Consider the following 19008-nt stretch of genomic DNA (forward strand, 5'->3'; position numbering starts at 1 on the left):
CATAGCCTTGTTTCTCCCTGCAGGCACTAGATCTTGGTCACAGACATGCAGACACACACACACACACCCTGCTTCTCAGGTAAGAAGTACTTCCTACTCTCCCCAGAGGACTTGTTTGCTTAGACTTCAAAGTGGAGCAACATCTCAAATGCCAAACAATGCTGACTTTACTACATCCACCATAACCAACTGTCATTTTTAAATACAGGAATCATGGACATAGCAAAGACTATGTCTTCCTGATTCAATTTCAAGTAAGCTATAATCACATTTAAGTATTTCCTCACAAAAGATCTCCTTGCTGATAGCCTTGCTTCATGTTACATTATCAACAAATAAAGGAATGGGTCTTTTATTTATGATTTTCATGTTACACAGAAGATATGTTCCTGGGATTTGTTTATCAAGAATTCAAAGTTCTCACTAATGTAGTGTGTAAGCAAAACCCACAAGCTGTACTAGCTGAGGGCGCTCCTGACAACAGAACCTAGTTACTAAAAGCACATCTGTTAGCTCGGCTTACACGGTATCATCTGGGTTCCTCCACATTGGAGAGGCCGAGAGGCTAGAGCTGCTCAGCATATGAGGTCACAAGTCTTAGCAGTCCCAATCCACTCCTCAAACCCTGAGGTTTCCTGGAGACTGAAAGGCTGAAGAATCTGGGTTCCAGTGGTGGCGGTGGCAGCAGCAGCAGCAGCAGCAGCAACAGCAGGAATAGAGTAGATGCACTCATCTGTAAGAACCGAATGAGGCAAAAAGCAAAACCTTTTTCCTTTGGACTTTTTCCTTTGGACTTTTCCTTTTTCCTTTGGACTTCTATATCTGGGCTACCGTACAAAGCTGCTGCCCACCTTTAGGGTGAGTCTTTCCACTTCATTTAACCTAATTTAGAAACCTCCACAGGTGTTCCCACAGGCTCGTCTCTTAATTGATCCAGATCTGGTTAATTTGACAAAACTAACTAGCATATGCACCTGCAGGGATAAGACAAGCTCTGTCTTTTCTCCTTCTGTGTGCTTCCATTAGTCCCATAAGCAGAGATAGTTAAGACACAGCCCTTCAGAGCTATAAGAAGTGAGGGAGCCTGATTAAATAAGCCCAACCAGTTCCACAACAGGCTTCATTTTCTCACTGAGACAGCCTAGATCTAAGTTTTCTCAGAAATAGAAACTTCAGTTTCAGGAAAAACTACAAAAAATGGCCAACCAAGCAGAACTGGCCAAGACATCTGGCCAGAGGACATAAGGTCGCTCAACTGAGGGTGTAAGCGGGCCCCTAACTCATGACTAACTCCTGACCTGGTGGCACCCAATCCCCAGTGCACTCATACCTGCCCTTATAGTTTACACCAGTGGAAATAAAGTTGACCTAACTGTATCCGGAACTCCCCTAGCTTTAAAAGGAGCCTGCAAGCTCACCTCACGGTCACCATTCTGCCTGAGTGGTGATCCCTGCATGCTGGACTTAATGTTTTGGGCCCTAATCAAAGAAAACGTGCTTAGGCAAGGTGAAGCCACCCTGGATAGACATGTGTCAACAGTAAAAGCCATGGTCTCTGTGAGACATAAGCGTGAAGTGACATTAGACTGTGACTAAAGGCCAGCGGGAGCAAATATGACCAAGTGCTGTGACACCACTTTTCCTGGAGAGACGCTCCTCACACATCTACTCACCCCAGACAGGGAACTCAGAACAAACCACAGAAACCACCAAAGTCCAGCTTGGCGAACCAATGAGTTTTATTGGGTTTGCTTAGAGGAGCAGAACTGACTCAAAGACAGCTGCATCACCAAGGCTCATCACAGCATGGGTGACACCCCACAGAAACTGTGGGAGACGCAGAGCACACTGCACAGCCTGCAGGCAGCTCAACAGGTCGGAGTGTCCTTTCCAGGGACTGGGGTTGATCTAAACCTCTTCCACGCAGCTCAGCTGGTCTCTGCTTCATGCAGGCCACTGAGGCAGCTGGTCTACTCTCAGAGTCTCCTTTGCAGCTTAGTTTGTGTAAGAAAGACTCTCAGCTGTTATTACTTACGCTGGCAAGGAGGGGCCTACTTTCTGGTTGGTTTCAGGGACTTCCTGAAGTTATTTTGAGTTGTTTACCTTCCTGCTTAAGGAGCTTTCCGGGTAGAATGGTTCAATCTCTGAGGAAACTGTTTAACCGCACCAAGGTAAGAATGATTTCAAAGAACCTGAAATGGACAAAAGGCACACGTATGTTGGAGGACTCAGAAGTAGAAGAGGAAATGGTAATAAACAAACAAACAAACAAACAAACAAATAAATAAGGGCAGTGCTGTGAGAATAAACTGCAGAAACGTTCCCGGAATTCAGAGTGGGAAGAGGACAGATGTGTTTGTGCCTACCCCTCCGATGAGCAGAGACCCCTCTGCTCCGAGAACACCACAGGCTGTGCTCAGGCTGCCAAAGGGCATGTAATACACTTATGGAGAGTGCTGGGGTCAGCATGGGTGTGAGGCCTGGGTGTCCTGGGGTCAGGGGCTGGAGTCCCTTTCCTACCTGTGCTGTTCTGGCCCAGGGTTCTGAACAGTCTGAGAACTAGAGCTGCTAACTAGGAAGCCTTCCAGGTTGGCGCTGAGGGGCGTTTGCTGAGGGCAACAATTAGAACACATTTCTTTCAGCGGTTTGCTGATTGGAGCGACACGTTTAAGTGTTTAGACAAATGGTGTGGAAGGTCTCCAGCTCTTCGCACACTCTGGAGCCCCCACACATGCCTGTGAACACATGTGCCTTCCAGCTCCCCCTTAGGCTTAGGTACGTGAGACCCAGGGTACCACACCAGTCGCCAGCACCTTCGCAAGTGCCTGTTGTAAACAGGCTGTCCTCACATTGTTCTATTTTGAGTGGGCCATCTGCTTCCTGTGGGAACCCCCCACGGATGCAGCAGGTGTTTCAGACAGGAATGAGCTGTTCACCTCCCCCAGCCCAACACCTCAACACACACACAATCGCCTCTTTCAGTTACTCTGTAGTTACAGAGGTCTTGATAGAGAGATGCTTAGGGAAGCAGAATGGCCCAGAGTGTCACTCTCCTGTGTGTGTGTGTGTGTGTGTGTGTGTGTGTGTGTGTGTGAGAGAGAGAGAGAGAGAGAGAGAGAGAGAGAGAGAGAGAGAGAGAGAGAGGAGAATTTGTCTGTCTGTCTGCCTGTCTACTTAGAGGCACTCATTAAGTTCTCTAGGTAAGCCTGTAGGTGGCCCTGCATGCCACCGTTTTTTGGGGGGAAGGAGAAAGAACAGAACTCAGCAAATTGAGGCTCTGAACGGTCAACACGGTCATAGCTAGTGGGCGGGGCTGACTCTTGGAGAGTTCTGGATCTTGGATGCTCCCGTTCAGACAACCCTCCAAGTCTGCCCAAGTGAGAGCAAGTGTCTTTACTTCACTGATTGCTTACTAGAGGGGAGGCTTACCTCAGAGCAGCATGTTCTGATGGAGAGGCAGGCAGTACCCAGGCAGTGTGGTACTACGTCCACCACAGCAAGGGTAGAACAGCCAGGAAAGCGTTCCAGCTCCTGGCACACATGCTCTGAGTGTGAATTCTGCCTTCACCACCTGTTGGCTAAATGACTTTCTGGCACATTCGTTAATTTCCTCACCTACAAAATAGTGAAAATGTTATTATCTACCTCAGAATTCCTGCCAAGAATTTATTGAGTTGATCCGTGTGAAACATTTGGACAAATAGCAGGTACTACGGATAAAAATTTTTAGCTACAAACACCATGTTAGCTTACATATTTTCTGGTCTAAACATAAATCTGTTATTGTGTCCTCACTGTTTATAGGTCATGTTCTGTGTTTATTCTAACCCGCTGAGCTGTGAGGAGGGAGGAGGAGGGGGGAGGAGGAGGGGGTGGAGGAAGAGGAAGGGGGAGGAGGAGGAGGAAGAGGAGGAGGGTCCAGTTCTTGCACTTGATTAGTGCAGCACAGAGAGCAGGTGAGATACTCTAGAGATCGTCTTGGTGTCTGCATCTTCGGAACCTGTCTTAGTTGGAATTTCTATTGCTATGAAGAGACACCATGACCGAGGCAGCTCTTATAAAGGACAGCATGTAGCTAGGTCTGGCTTCCAGTTCAGAGGTTTAGTCCATTGTCATCACGATGAGAAGTGTGGCGGCTCACAGGCAGACATGCTGCTGGAGGAGCCAAGAATTCTACATCTGGATTGGCAGGCAGCAGGAAGAGAGAGTGACATAGGGCCTGGCTTGAGCGTTTGAAACCCTCAAACCCCATCACCAATGACACACTTCCTCCAACAAGGCCAGACCTATTCCAACAAGGCCACAGCTCCTAGTGGCGCCACTCCAGATGAGCCTATGGGGGCCGTTTTCATTTAAACCACCACAGAGACCATCAGAGGGGACTGGTTCTGATGACACTGACCTGCCTCCCAGTTGGGACCTGGGTGGGAAGATTCTGAAGGTGAGGCATAAATAAGACAATATGGCAGGTACTGTTTGACAAATGATAGTGAGATATTTACAGCCCTTTCCTTCAAATGTGACTCCTCTGCAAAGCCACTGAGACCTTGTGTTTGTTATGTAAAATAAGGAAATTATCTGTTTCCCATGTAGAACCTGTCAGGAGGCTAAACAATACAGAAAAGACAGTGACAGCCTGCTGTGCTCCTGACCCCATTATGCAGGCAACGTATGAGAAGTGTCTTCTTTGAAAATAAACAGCTATTCATCAAGTCGCCTCTCACTAGTATAGTATAATTATCTCCCCCAAAATTATGAATGAAATTATAGGTTCCAGACAAAAAGAGCATGATGCTAGGATGGGTTTGGCCGTGTCCCTTGGCTCTCAGAGAAAGTTTGGGCCTGCCTCTGCCAGCTGCTTGTGCCATTGAACACTCGTGTGTGTGTGTGTGTGTGTGTGTGTGTGTGTGTGTGTGTATTGAGTGTGTGTGTGTGCATGTGTGTGTGTGTACACGCATGCGTGTTTGTGCCACAGATGTGTAGATGCCTACAGAGGCAAGAAGAGGGTCCTGGATTCTTTATATCAGAACTTACAGGAAGTTGTGAGTCACCTGACCTGGATTTCAAGAACTGAACTCGGGTCGTCTGGAAGAGCAGCAAGTGCTCCTAACCACTGAGTCATCTCTCTAGCCACCATTGTCATTGTTATTGTGACCCAACTAAGTACAACTTCTTCCAAGCGTCACTTGGTGACTACTAGGGTGGCATATGCCCAACAAGCCAGCCACCTATAACTGTGTTTGTCTAAACACAGACAGGTCTCTTTACAGGACACCGGGAGCTCTGATAATGCAGTTTATAAAACAGCAGAGCTTTGAGAGCCTATATTTTTAAATTTAATGTATGTGTCTGCATGCGGTGTGCCTGCCTCTCTGTACATATATGGCATGTGTGCAGTATTCATGGAGGCCAGACCAGAAGAGGGCATAGGGTCCTCTGGAGCTGGAGTTACCAGGGTTGTGAGGGGCTCTAAGTGGTTTCTGAGAACTGAATTCGTTACAAAAACAGCAAGAGCTTGTCACCACTGGGCCATCTCTCCATGCCAGACCTTAGTTTGTAACAGTGATTTTTACTTCAGCCGCCGTCCTGTGAAGGTGCTGAGGAGAGCACTTCACTCAGCATCCTTGGGGACAGCAGAAAGGTCATGCATCGTGTTGTCCACTCCCCATGTCTTTCTTCGAGAGACAGCTTTGTGCTGACCCGTTTCATGACCCCAGCCTCTCCCCCACCCTGCAGAAAAATGACAAGAGAAGAGCTTCTGTTCAACATTTCTCCCCCTTTTTCCGTCCCCTCACTTTTGCTTGCCTCCTCTGTCCCATTTGAACTAACCCAGCCCTCCACGAGGTCCCTGTGACTCCTGAGTGACACTGCTTTCAGACTTCGCCCCCCCTTCACCTGCCCCATCTGGCTCCTTCTTATCTGCTCACACTTGGCTCAGAGGTTCTATTCACAGACGTGGTACCAGCCTCAGCGATAAACACCTTCCGAGACACCTCTGGCCAGGGATCTTTGTGGTGCCCTTCAGGGTCTCAGGAAACCATAGGCTTTGCTTGTTTCCCATTAGACCCAATTCCCACCTCTGCTTTCTGACATTCAGCGAAAGGTCTAGTCACCTCCAGGATGTCCCCAAAGCAGCACAACTAAATTTACCACCTTCCTCCTCAAAACCTGTTCATCTTCCTACGTTCCAGGAGACACTGCCTCCAAAGAAGGGGCGGGGCACCTGTCTCCTTTCTCTGATTTCTTCCTTGCTTCTCCGCAGCCAGGAGAAGTTGATGGATCACGCCTTTAAAAATCTAATCAGGCCATGTTTACTCGGGTGACATCAACATGCTTCAGAAAAGCAGTTCGTGATGTTTGTCAGGGAAGGGCCAGACAGGCCTCGTGAGCGACACCTTCTCTGTCAAAACAGAAAGGAGTCATGGTTGATTTCCCAAGGAATGGGCCCGACTCTGCTCCAGTGAAATTTTATATTTAGATAGTAAAGTGCTAATCTTCACTTGTCATGAAGTATTATTCTTTTCATCCTTTGCCAATATAGTTCTATATCATGTAGCATTGCAGCTGAGGCGAATGACACATTACAGTGGCGCATGGAGGCTGTGTGTGCAGTAGTGTGTACCATCTAGGTCTGTGTAAGGTGTGTGCACTAGTGTGTACCATCTAGGTCTGTGTAAGGTATGTGCACTAGTGTGTACCATCTAGGTCTGTGTAAGGTGTGTGCACTAGTGTGTACCATCTAGGTCTGTGTAAGGTCTGTGCACTAGTGTGTACCATCTAGGTCTGTGTAAGGTGTGTGCACTAGTGTGTACCATCTAGGTCTGTGTAAGGTGTGTGCACTAGTGTGTACCATCTAGGTCTGTGTAAGGTGTGTGTAGTAGTGTGTACCATCTAGGTCTGTGTAAGGTGTGTGCACTAGTGTGTACCATCTAGGTCTGTGTAAGGTGTGTGCACTAGTGTGTACCATCTAGGTCTGTGTAAGGAGACGCATACATTTGTGTACCCAAACCACCTAAAAATGCGTTTGAAACAAATCCATCATTAAGAAAAGAATGACAGAATTTGAGCATGTAAAAATACTTTTTGTCTGCTGTGGCTCATAAGAAAACATGCGATGGGGTGTGCCTGACTTGGGCTCTGCACTTTACCACCCTTCGCTGTTCTCTAAGAGGCTGTGGTGTTGATTGGTGGGATGTTCTCTATTGTTTTTTCCTCCTCTTTGGGGAAGTTCTTTGATTCAGGGTCTTCTCCAACGGAACCGGTTTGACCTCCTGCCTCCCCTTTGCCTCTTTCTCCTTTGTATGCAGGACCAGCAGTCTGCATGTCTGTCTGTCTGTCTTCCATGTCCCTTTGAGATTCTCTTCTTCTTGTGACCAGTGAGGTATGAGATGACTTCACTTTGGGCTTGGAAGGTAGAGTGAGCAATACAGCTCGACAGCGTCCCTTGACTGCTTTGGCGTATTCTTTTATCTGGAGTGTGTGTGTGCATACATGCATGCATGCATGGGTCCGTGTGTATGTATGCATGAATGCAATGCAAATGCATGTGGGTGTGAGTATGTATGCATGTGTGTATGCACATGTGTGAGTGCACATGTATGTGAGCACATGCAGGTGTTTCTTCCTGGAAACTTCAAGGTGGCTGCCAATGGTTAGAGAAAGGACTCGTGGTAGAATACTTTTTTTTTTTTTTTTAAGATAAGGACCTCAAATCCCTGTAATATGTCTTCCAAATAATATCATTATCCTCCCAGTCACCCATGGTAGAAATACAATCTGGGCTGGGAAGATCACTCAGTACTTAGGTGCTTACCATTTTACTGTAAGCACCAGTGTTCAGCTCCCCCATGATTTCAGCCTTGGCAGGCAGAGATGGGATCCCAGAGCAAGCTGACCAGCCAGATCAGTGAGCTCAGGGTTTGATTAAGAGGTAGACCCTCCTTGCATCAAATACAGTGGGCGAGCAATCAAGGATGATTCCTGATACCAACCTTGGGCCTCCACATACACATACGAAACCTGCACATGAAAATAGATTATATATATATAAACGCTGCTGGCCATTTCTCAGTCTTGCACCCCCACATCCAACAGTCCCTCACTCCTGTAGCTGTGTCTGCCTTGCCTTCATTCCTTTACCCATCCAAGTACTACCCAGCCCTCACCCTGCTTGGCTTCCAAGATCGGACAAAATTGGGGATGTGCAGGGGAGTATGGCCATGGCCTGTCATTCCTTTTCAACCTCCCACTTCAGATGGCTTTGTGAAACAGAAAGCGGGATGGGACAGCTTTGACTGCTGTTGGAACAGGGCAAATCTGCGCTGGGGTGACACCAGGTTAGAATCAAACACAAATCCTACACTGGCATTGGGAAGCAGTGACCGAGGGACAGAGGGAAAACAAGGGGTTGCCTCATAATTGCAAGGCGAGACAAGATGGTGGCCACAAGCAGCCACTGAAGGCGGATGTGAGCTTCAGAAGGAGGATGTGGCCGCACACAGTAACACAACTGCTTTATTGCTGTGGTTCTCCATGTTCTAGAAAACGTTCAGTATTGACAAAGACCTAGTGACAGAAGTCCCCTCTCAAGCAGCTTTGCAGACAGCGATGGAGAGGCTCCCAGGGTTGGAAGAATGTTCTCCTCTTCCTCTTTCTTACCTCAGGATGGAGGCCTGTGAGTACCCACCCATCCTGTTAGAGTAGACTTATCAACCCTGATCAAACTGAACGTCCATGAGGTATCTATCTCTGTTCACTGGCTTCCTCTCCATGGCCGTCTATTAACAGTGCTCACGCCGAGCAGGGATGATACAGCCCTCCTTCACTGACAAATATTCCTGAATCAAGTGGGAGCAGAAACATGGTTCAAGACAACCTTCCTCAGAGGAGGTGGGTGTGAGGAAAAGGGTGCTAGCCTGTGTGTTCTGCTGCTTGCTCTCCTCCCTCACTGACCTTGTCTCCAGGCTCTGCCTCCTGAACCGTCCCCAGCAGGACCATCTTATAGTGAATATATCTGAGCAATCAAGTCACTCCTCAGAGACTGTCAGTGGTAGATTTCCCTGCTGCCCACAAATAAAGTCAAAATTTCCACAAGGTAGTCAAGTCTTCCTTTGAGCTAGGTCCCGCGGGCTCCCAGCATCTTTCCTGTGTCCTTTCTTGCCTCCCTAGAGGTTTAGAAATCCCCAGGGCTCGGGCTCCAAGCCTCCCCACTGCAGGCTGTTCTGATGATCTCTCTACACGCAGCGGCAGCCCAGATGCTCTAATCATTACAGTTTAATGTGTCTCTGTTATGACACAGCTCTCCCTCCACTTAAAAATCTCCTTATCTCCGTCCTCTTGTTGTTAAAATCCTTCAAGGTCATGTCTGGCTCATCCATAAAAATGCTTTGGTTCCTTGCAGCCAGCCTCCCATTGCACATTGCTGCTGTCTTTGTCTCATTCCTGCTGTCCTCTGTCATGTTGGTTTCATCATCCATTTGTTCAGTCCGTGCATATTCATGGGTCACCAGTCCTGAGCACTGTATCTGGCACCAGAGATGAAGTTGAGTTGAGATTGAAATTTCACCTCTTCCTGACTGCATGGACAGTGAAGAACATCCCTTCCGGGACATCAAATAAGAGGGTGAGAGGGTCAATGGAGCTATGTAGGGTGTACTGAAATTGGGGAGAAGAACAGGCAACCTATTTCTCCTGCTTGCTTTTGCTAAACTGAGGATGCATTTTGAAGGAGTGCATAATTGCTTGGGACAGCAGTGGAGCTTTTTTTTCAGAAGGGTGGCGATGAAAAGCCAACAAAGGAAACAGATATCCCCCCCCCCCAAAGCTGCTCTTTCTCTAAAGCAGCTGTTCTCAACCTCTGGGTCACAACCCCTTTGGAGGTCGAATGACCCTTTCGCAAGGGTCGCATATCAGATATCCTGCCTATCAAATGTTTACAATACAATTCAACAGTAGCAAAATTAAATTTATGACGTAGCAACAAAAATAATTTCATAGTTGCGGGGGTGTCACCCCAACATGAGGAACTGTATTAAAGGGCCGCAGCATTAGGAAGGTTGAGAACCACTGCCTTTAAGGGAAGAGCTGTGCAGGAAGGTATCTGAGAGAACGTGCCTCACGTGGTGCTGAGCTGTATCACATGAACTTAGAGACCCATGGAGACACCCAGCTCTGAGCTGAGGACATCCTGAGAGTCAGTCAACCATGTCTGTTCTTTTTGTTGCTGCCGTTTCACCTCTTCATCTGGGTCTTTACGAAATCATTAACACCAAGCATAGCAGGTCCCTTCTCTAGGAGGTATGTTCCCCAACACCTATGGAAGAAGCTCTGTACATATCCAGATGAACCCTGGGAATATATGGGGGGAGGGGAAGCATGTGCACATGCTGGATGTGAGGAGAAGGAAAGGAGAGATGGCAGGGAGGTGGGAAAAGGACAAGGGTGGCAAAAAGGATAGTGAAACCAAAATGTCCGGTTTATATGGTCAGTGTCCGGGAGCGGGAAGCCCCACCCTGCAGCAGGACCTAATAACCAGCCTTTTGTTGATAATAAATGGATAACAGGTAAAGAAATCTGGTCTTTGACTGCTTCTAGCTGACATAGGGATGCTGGTTTAGGGGTGGGGTGCAGAAGACTGGAATGTTGGCCAAGTCCAGGAAGAGCAGGCAGTTGTATTTGCTGTTCAGGATCTGTGAGACCATCTGTGACCAAGGAACTGCAGGTCCAGCTGATGCAGTCTGTGAGGTGTGGGCTAGAGCACCTGCGTTTTGGATGCAGCACCTGGCAGGATGCTGGATCATAATACATACATATACATACATACATACATACATACATACATACATACATACATACATACATTAGTGGCAGAAGATAAAGTTAAGGAGTTTACATTTGAAATGTTTAGGCCCATGGTCTTGGTAGCTGGGGGAGGGGAGTGCCCAAGCTGGGAAATGTGGGAGGAATCCCACTCTTTGAAATGGGAAATACTTATCTGGAGTGTGACCTGTGGATTTGAGCGGATCTCCTAAAGCTTACAAGAATCTTTTTAAGTTAGACAATTTAAAATCTGCTTAATATAAAGCTCTGGACAACTTAAACACAACTGTAGCAGTGGGGGAAGAGTTTTTATATACCTTTACCAATCTTAAAACACCTTTCTAGATCCTCAAACACTTTCTTAGATTCTCAGACCTTACAAAAACGTTACACTTTTCTGGGTAGGCAGCTGAAGCCTTGGCTTTTGTTGTTAAACTTATCTTCGAACCCATCAGAGATCTGTGAAGGATAAATTACCACAGAGAGCATAATCCAAGAATCCTATGTATTGATTAGTATGACAGAGGCTTACCTATTATCTAGGCGGCCTTCCTGTGGTGTCAGTGGCTTCATTCTGGGCACAGGTCTTAGGGCAGCATCAAAGCATCAGTCCTGGCCCCGCATATCCAAGAGGAAGGGAGAGTGAGTGGGGGTGGGAGGAAGGGAAGGAGAGAGGGCAGGGAAGTGGGAAAAAGGCAGGGGCATCAAGGGTGGCAAATCGAAGCAAAGGGGACAGTGAAACCAAACTGTCTGGTTTACATAGTGAGTCTCTGGGAGAGGGGAAGCCCTGCCCCTAGGTAGAGGGCAGACCATGCCAACCACACCCTGCAGCAGGGTCTAACATATACATACAATATTTAGTTTATAAACTATAACCAGAGTATGATTAACAATAGCTAACAATAAAATAAAACAATTACAATAATATATTATGATAGCAGTTACATGAATGTTTGCCTCTGTCTCTTTCCAAACTGCTGCAAGGTTGATAGCACGTACTTCATGGATACAGTGAACAGAAAGATGGCTTATGTCCCATGTAGAACGAAGTGACACAGAGAGATCCTATCATGCTACTCGATTTAATAAGAACAGTCTGATTCTGTTCTTGCGTGGGTTCTTCAGAGGTCTGTCAGACTAATGGACGAGGGTGGCTTTGCAACCTGTGCTCAACTTAAAAGACGCAATGGCTGTCACCTTTCCATTTTGAAAAGGAACTCTCACTGGAGGCAGAATGATGTAGGTATTAGGACTGACTCTGATTGGTTTAAAGAGTAGATCAGCTACAATTCAGAAAGATGGTGCATGCGGGGTTGGGGTGGGGAAGAAAAAGAAACCCTAAATTCCCAAGTGGACTTCTGAAAAGTATTAAAGGTTTCTCTGAAACTTTTCACCAAAGTCTTTTGAGGCTATTAAGAAAGTGCCCAGGCAGAACCAAGAAGTACATTAATGGCTGTTTCTACATAGCAATTGAGTTATAGTGTCAGTCTCCACATAACTTGAATCACATTGAAACAGGTATTTTAAAAATCAGACACAAGTGCTCTGGTTTGAAAAATGGCTGGCTGGTTCCCCCGATACAACCTCCTGCCATCTCCCAGGAAAACCTATGAAGACAGGGGAAATGTTACAGATACAAATTTAAGTCTTTGAACAAGGACTGACAAGTGACAGCTAGAATCTAGGACAAGATGACAGCCCGCTAAGTGTCATGGAAATTGCCCTAGGAGTGTAGATTTTGGTCCTCTTGTTCTGATATTAGGAGCAGGGTAGGGCAGCTGGCTGAAAACAACATAGTAAGAACAGAAATTAGTGTTCATTGAGTGCTTACTGTCTAAAGCACTTTTCATGGACCAAGCCCCAGAGCCTTACTAACGACTCAGCCATGGGCACTACCACACCTTCCACTTTTCAAGTAGGGAAAATAGAGCACAGAATGGCACAGAGCCAGAAATTCCTGGAGCTGAGATTACAGCTCATGTTTGCTATGTAGGTCCGCCTTCCCTGTGATCCAAGCTCAGAGCTCTAAGAAGCTCTTTCTCGGCAGTCTAGGCAGCCACATCTCTTCACTGTCCAGTGATGAAAAAAAATGTTAAAGTATCAGTGCCAACTAGCAAAATGTCTAATTGGGGCATTAAGTTCAAGGCTAAGACCACAGATGTTCAAGTCCCGTATGTAGAATGCTGTGAGATTAGCACATAACCCAAATCAACCTCGTATATATTTTAAGTCATTTCTAGATTCTACATAATACCCAATATGATATAAATATTACATAAATCGTGGTTCCTTGCATTATTTGAGGAAATGAGGCAAGAAAAAAATCTGGGCATGCTCAATACAGAGCACATTTTTTTTCCTTCAAATATTTTTGATCCTTGGCTAGCTTAGTTTGTGCTCTGGAGCCCGTAGATACAGACAGCTAAGTTTATATCTATGCGCACCTTGCTCACTTCCCAAATATATTTTATTATAATTTGGGAGTTATATATATTCAAATGCATTTAACTACAATAACTGCATAAACCAATTTGGTTTTAGAGTTCAACTGAAGGTAAAAAAAAAATGATGTATTTTGAGGTGCACAGGATCAGCAACAGTGTAAAGCTAGTGCCAGGCCTGGAGGGGGTGTGGGAGGTTTTTAAAAGAGAGAGAGAGAGAGAGAGAGAGAGAGAGAGAGAGAGAGAGAGAGAGAGAGAGTGTGTTAGGGGTGCACATGAGGGCCTGAGGTTGACATTTGCTGTCATCCTTTACTGTTTTCTGCCTTATGTTTGGAGACAGGATTCCCACTAAGCCCAGAACTTTCTGACTCAGCTACACTGAGTCCAGGGGCCTCAGGGACCCTCTTGTTGTCTTCCCAATACCAGGGCTAGAGGCTCGCACTGCCATGCTCTGCACGTGTGCTGGAGATGTGAGCTGGAGTCCTCCTGCTTGTGGGGAAACATGACCGAATGAGCCCTCTTTCAAGCTCTAAGGTGTGGTGATTCTGAAATGTGTTCACATTTTTTTAAAGTACTCTTCTCTTGAAGTTTAATTATTCTCTGCATGGGTGACCTGGCCATGTTGGCTCTGCAGCAATGGCGAGCATATGTAGAAATGTTGACTGGAGATTCAAGGCACATGGCTTCCTTCTTCTCCTCTCTCTTAAGTTTTATTTTCTTGGGGGTAGGCGGTAATCCTTTTACCATTCACTTCAGTAACCCCAAGTACGTACCACAGGGTAGGATCCTGAGGCCTCTTGTCAGGGACCAAGTGTCTGTTCTCAGCCCCAGCAGAGCTTCCAGAGCACAACCATCCCAGCAGACGCCTTGATGACCATTTCCTCACAGACTCCAAGCCAGAACCACTGAGCTAAGCAGCTTCCAGACTCCACAAGATGTGAGGTGATAGGTGCTTGTTGCCAAATTGGAGGAGGGGTTAACTCGCTACATCGCAACAGATGCTTAATCCGTGGAGGAAGTCATTCACAGAGAGGTGAAGGTTTCTGTTGGGGTGGCGCTCCCACGCCAGGGCTGTTGACACAGAGGATGCAGTCACAGCTGGAATGATACGGCCCAGGTGGACACAGCGAGACAGAAGAAAGTCTATGTTTATCAGTGTATCAACTGACCAAGCCCAGCACAAGTCACAGGGCGAGGAAGCCCCAGTGCAACTGATCGTCCCTGGGACAAGAGTAGAGCTGAGCACAGAACAGATGTGATGAAGCCAGCAAAGAATGCCCAGTTTATTTACATTAACCTCACTCCTGAGCAGTGTATGGATCTGGCTTTGATCATGGGAGGAGGACCCGTTGTGGCTACATAAAATAGCCCCAACTATAATATGGATTGGGATCTGTAATATGGATTGGGCCTGAGGGAATTGTAGGAGCTGTCTAAACAGTTCATCCATGGGTTGCTGCTTCTGTTTTAGGGGGTTGGAACCTAAGGTATATAGCAAGGTATATAGTACTGAAAGGAAGATGGGCAGGAGTTAGGGATGATAGAACAGATTGGAACCTTCATCAGTCACCATCGCCAAGTGTCCCTGGAGTGGGCCCTGTTGGGAAATGGCTATACCTCCTGAACCACAGCTGGCTCAGAAGCTGATGACGTTCATCAGTGTTGCCCAATGTGATCTAGAAGAGCTACAGTTGCTGTTGGACCTCATCAGGATAACCAAGTAGCGTGACATCCAGTGAGTAGTGTTGGCTTCTGATGTGAGCGTGAAAACCATGGCCTCTGATTTAAGTCCATCTCTGCCCCACCCCACCCCACCCCCCACCCGTCCGATGCCATTGAGACATATTCTCACTCTGTAGCTACTGTTTGCCTATGGAGAAAGTCTGGTCTCAAACTTGTGGTACTCCTCCTGTCTCTGCCTCTTCGAGGCTAGAATTAGAGGCAGGTTCCACCACCCCCAATTTACATGCTCATGAATCTTACTCAGGTGTCTCTTGTGACTCCATTACTCTACAACTATACAATGTGAATTCTGGGACATAGTTCCAACTAAATTACATTGGTACAATACAAACCCACCAGGCAACTTTCAAAGGCCAAAATATATAATAAAAGCAAAATAATGCACTCAGAAAACAGATTACCACAAGTAAACCAGTTTTGTTCTACGGAAACAAGGACAGTTAAGTGTTAGGGAAAGCAGTCTATTAATATACTGACAGCTTTTCAATGCCTCCAATATGAAAACCCACATGATAATTAGCAATAGATGACAAAAAGCATTCAGACAAAATGAAATATTCATGCACGCTCGAGAAAAAGAAACCTTCAGGGGAAACTAGGGACGGGAATGTGACGGCTAACACTGATTTCTCAACCTGACAGGGCCGAGAATTCCTTGGGAGACAAGCCTCTGGGCGTGCTTGTGAGGACATTTAAAAATTAGGTGAGTTGAGGTAGGAAGCCACTCCTTAACTGTAGGCTGCACCACTCCGAGGACTGTGGGGGTCCTGGAACAAAAAAAAAATATGTGGGAAGCGAGCAGAGCACTGCCAGACATCGCTTCCTGCTTCCTGGCTGCCGATGTGGTGTGGCCAGCTGCCCAAGTGTCCACGGCCATTCCTTCTGCCAGATAAGCCTGCCCTCACCTTTGCTTGTTGTCCGGCATTTTGTCACAGCAGTAAGACACGTGACAGACACAGGAGGCTACTCAACATGAAGTGTCTCAGGTGGAGAGCCCGTATCCTCCTTCATGTTGAAACAGCAGAACGGTGCCCATCAGAATCAGGAGGGCAGAGCTTCTGGCGCGCCTTTCCGTGAATTGTATCTGCTGTGAGAAGACATGCGGCAGGAATGGGGGATTGCTGGAAAGGAAAAGACAAAATTACTGTTATTTGCAGACAATGTGATTATATATCTTTTAAAACTGGAGCTGGAAGCTCTTGACATTAATATTTAAAATAGTGGCATACCAGGAAGAGGTAGAAAATCCAGCGAGTGTCTTTGTGCCAGCAGCACACTCAGACAACGTAGTGGGGAAAGAAATCCAATTATGACTGAAGTTAGGAAACATTCATGCCTTGTGACATTGACATTTTTAGAGACACAGATCATTTGTTTTGTTAAATGTCTCTCAGCTCAGGTCTACCTACTGTGTCTCCGATTAGATTCCAGGTGTTTATTTTTAGTGGGACCATCTCAGAAACAACGTGGTACCCTTCCTCATACACCATTGAAGACAAACATGATGTCAACCACCCCATCACTGTGTTGACTTCTTTGTCAGCCTGGTGTCCATATCGTCTCCCTACTGTAAATGACTAGTTTGCTCTTTGTAGTTAATTAACTATCTCATGGTAACTTATTTTAAAATCATGTAAATATCCTTTTCTTGGGGTGGGGGTGAGGCAAAGTCTCCCTAATCATCGGCTATTTTAGATGACAGCACAGGTCTGTTTTCTGAGGCAGTTCTTGTGAGAACAGAATCCAGTCACATGCTCCTAAGTCCTTGGAGAGGAATGTTGAAAGTTGTAGTCTTTATTTAAGAATCCAGTTCTAGGACTTTATTCTATTCTAAATGGTGAAACGATGAATAGGGCACTGATGGAAAAAAGAGGTACTAAATCGTGTTATTTAAAGATACTGCCTCTGTGCATGTGCCTGAGTGCTTGTGTGTTTGACCATGTGTACATTTGTATGTGTGTAAATGCATGTACATGTGTAAGCATGTGTGTATTTTGTATATGTACACATGTGCATGAATGTACACCTGTGTGTATGTATGCATGCACGTGTGTGTGCATGCACACATGCTAAAGATTTAACCCAGACATTCTTACACATGCCAGGCAAGCATTCTACCACAAAGATACATCCTGAGACCTCTTTCTCACTTTTTATCTTGAGAAAAATCAGAGACGGTGTCTCACCAGCCGGGCCTCAAACTCACATCTATTGGGAAGAGAGCAAACACCCTGTGGACCAGTATACCTTCAGACAACATGGCACTGATACAGCTACACCACACTGGCTCAGCCTCCTCTGTAGCTGCAGCTAAGGTGTATGCCTCCAAGTCTGACTAAGAGCTTTGAAAGATCAAGTGTGCTTACTGAATGTTGGCTTTTGATACACCACCATTTTAGCAGTGTTTGCTTTCAGAGTTAGGTTTGTCTAGTTACCCTGGCCATCAAACCCAGTGCCTTCAGCACGTGAGGAACGAATCCACTGGTCCCTACAAGGGTAGTTTTACAAGTAATTTTCCATTGCTCTATTTTTCCTGTGTTTGACAGTAATATAGTTTAACCATAGTAATAATAAATCCTTAGAGAAACTACTTTTCCTACTATATCTTCTTGGGCAAGTTTGTGGACGATGTGTTACCTTTTTTGAAGTCATGAACAGGAGTCCATGGAGCAGCTGACAAAGCGAGTGGAACTGCTGAGCTCTGCTCCGGAGTTGTCCGAATGTGACATTTGATCCTGACGCATCTGGCTGGTCACACTCTCTCATCTAATCATCAGTTGGCCCAGGATTTGAGGAGTGTTTTTCAATCTGCAGTGTATTCATGTGCATTATCTCACTTACGAAGTGATAACCTCCTTATGGTCATTTTAATTTGATCGTAGAGAAACTCTTTAGGATTTCGTTGAGAATTGAAGTCACCTGGCCTCGGAGCACCCGCCTTCTCTGCCTGAGAACACGCTGCAGTAGACAGATCAGGATGTGAGTGACTTGTCTGTTCTCAGTCAGCACTTGACTCTTGGCCAAACCCCAGGTACCACTGGGTAAGATGTCCAGTGTGTGAGCTGTGCTGACTGGCCAGAACCGAGGGACTCATGGGCAAAGGTCATGCATTTGAGACATGGCTCACTTTGAGACTCCTGATTTTGTTTCTCTGTGCTCTTTTTTTTTTTTCATCTTCCCAAGGAACAATTGTGAAGAACTGACTTAAGTGTATTAGGCTATAGTTCTGTGGTCAGAATGGTTACTTTCTTCCATGCCTAGCACCTCAGTTCCCTTGAGACATGGAAATGCTGACAACCCCTATGACCTTGCGATATAGCCACAAAATCAGCATCATAGGGCACCTGAGAAAGTTCGTGTCACAAAGGGCTCTCTGTTTTATTTTTGTCCCTGACAATTGTAAAAGCCTGCTTTTTCAGCTCATTTCAACAGAAACTTGGGGCATCTATCATGGTCCGGTTCCTCAGTATCAACTTGCTTCCCACGCCAATCCCACTGCAAGACAATTGGCCGTACTGCACAGAGTGACATTATAATTAAGGGCGCAGCTGTTAGACGGTTATGCAAGAGAGCGGGTCCTTGTACTCCAGGCCCAAAAAGCAATGTCTCAGATCGACACTTTGCAGTGACTTTGGAGAAACAGGTGACAAGGAGAGTTCATACCCCCAGTTCCTCCAAAGATCATGCCTTGGGCTGCTATTTACAAGAATAGCCTTTTTTGATGGAGCCCACACTAAAACCCAGCCTTTCCAGGAAGAGCCCTAGCAAGCACTTTGCATAAAATGAGCTCCTTAGAAAACAAAGTCAGATTCTTTTTATTGATAACTTCATAAATGCGTATAATATATTTTACTCAAATCTACCCCACCCCTTCCCCACTCCTCCCCCACCCTTCCCCCATCCCCCATCCCCCCACCTCTCCCCACCCCTCCCATTCAATTCTTCCTCATCCCCCTCACCACTTTTCCTTTCCCCCTGTATGTATGTTTCCGGCCCCCCCCTCCCC

This window comes from Acomys minous, assembly GCF_964271855.1.
Source record: "Acomys minous genome assembly, chromosome: 2".
Classification (NCBI taxonomy): Eukaryota; Metazoa; Chordata; class Mammalia; order Rodentia; family Muridae; genus Acomys; species Acomys minous.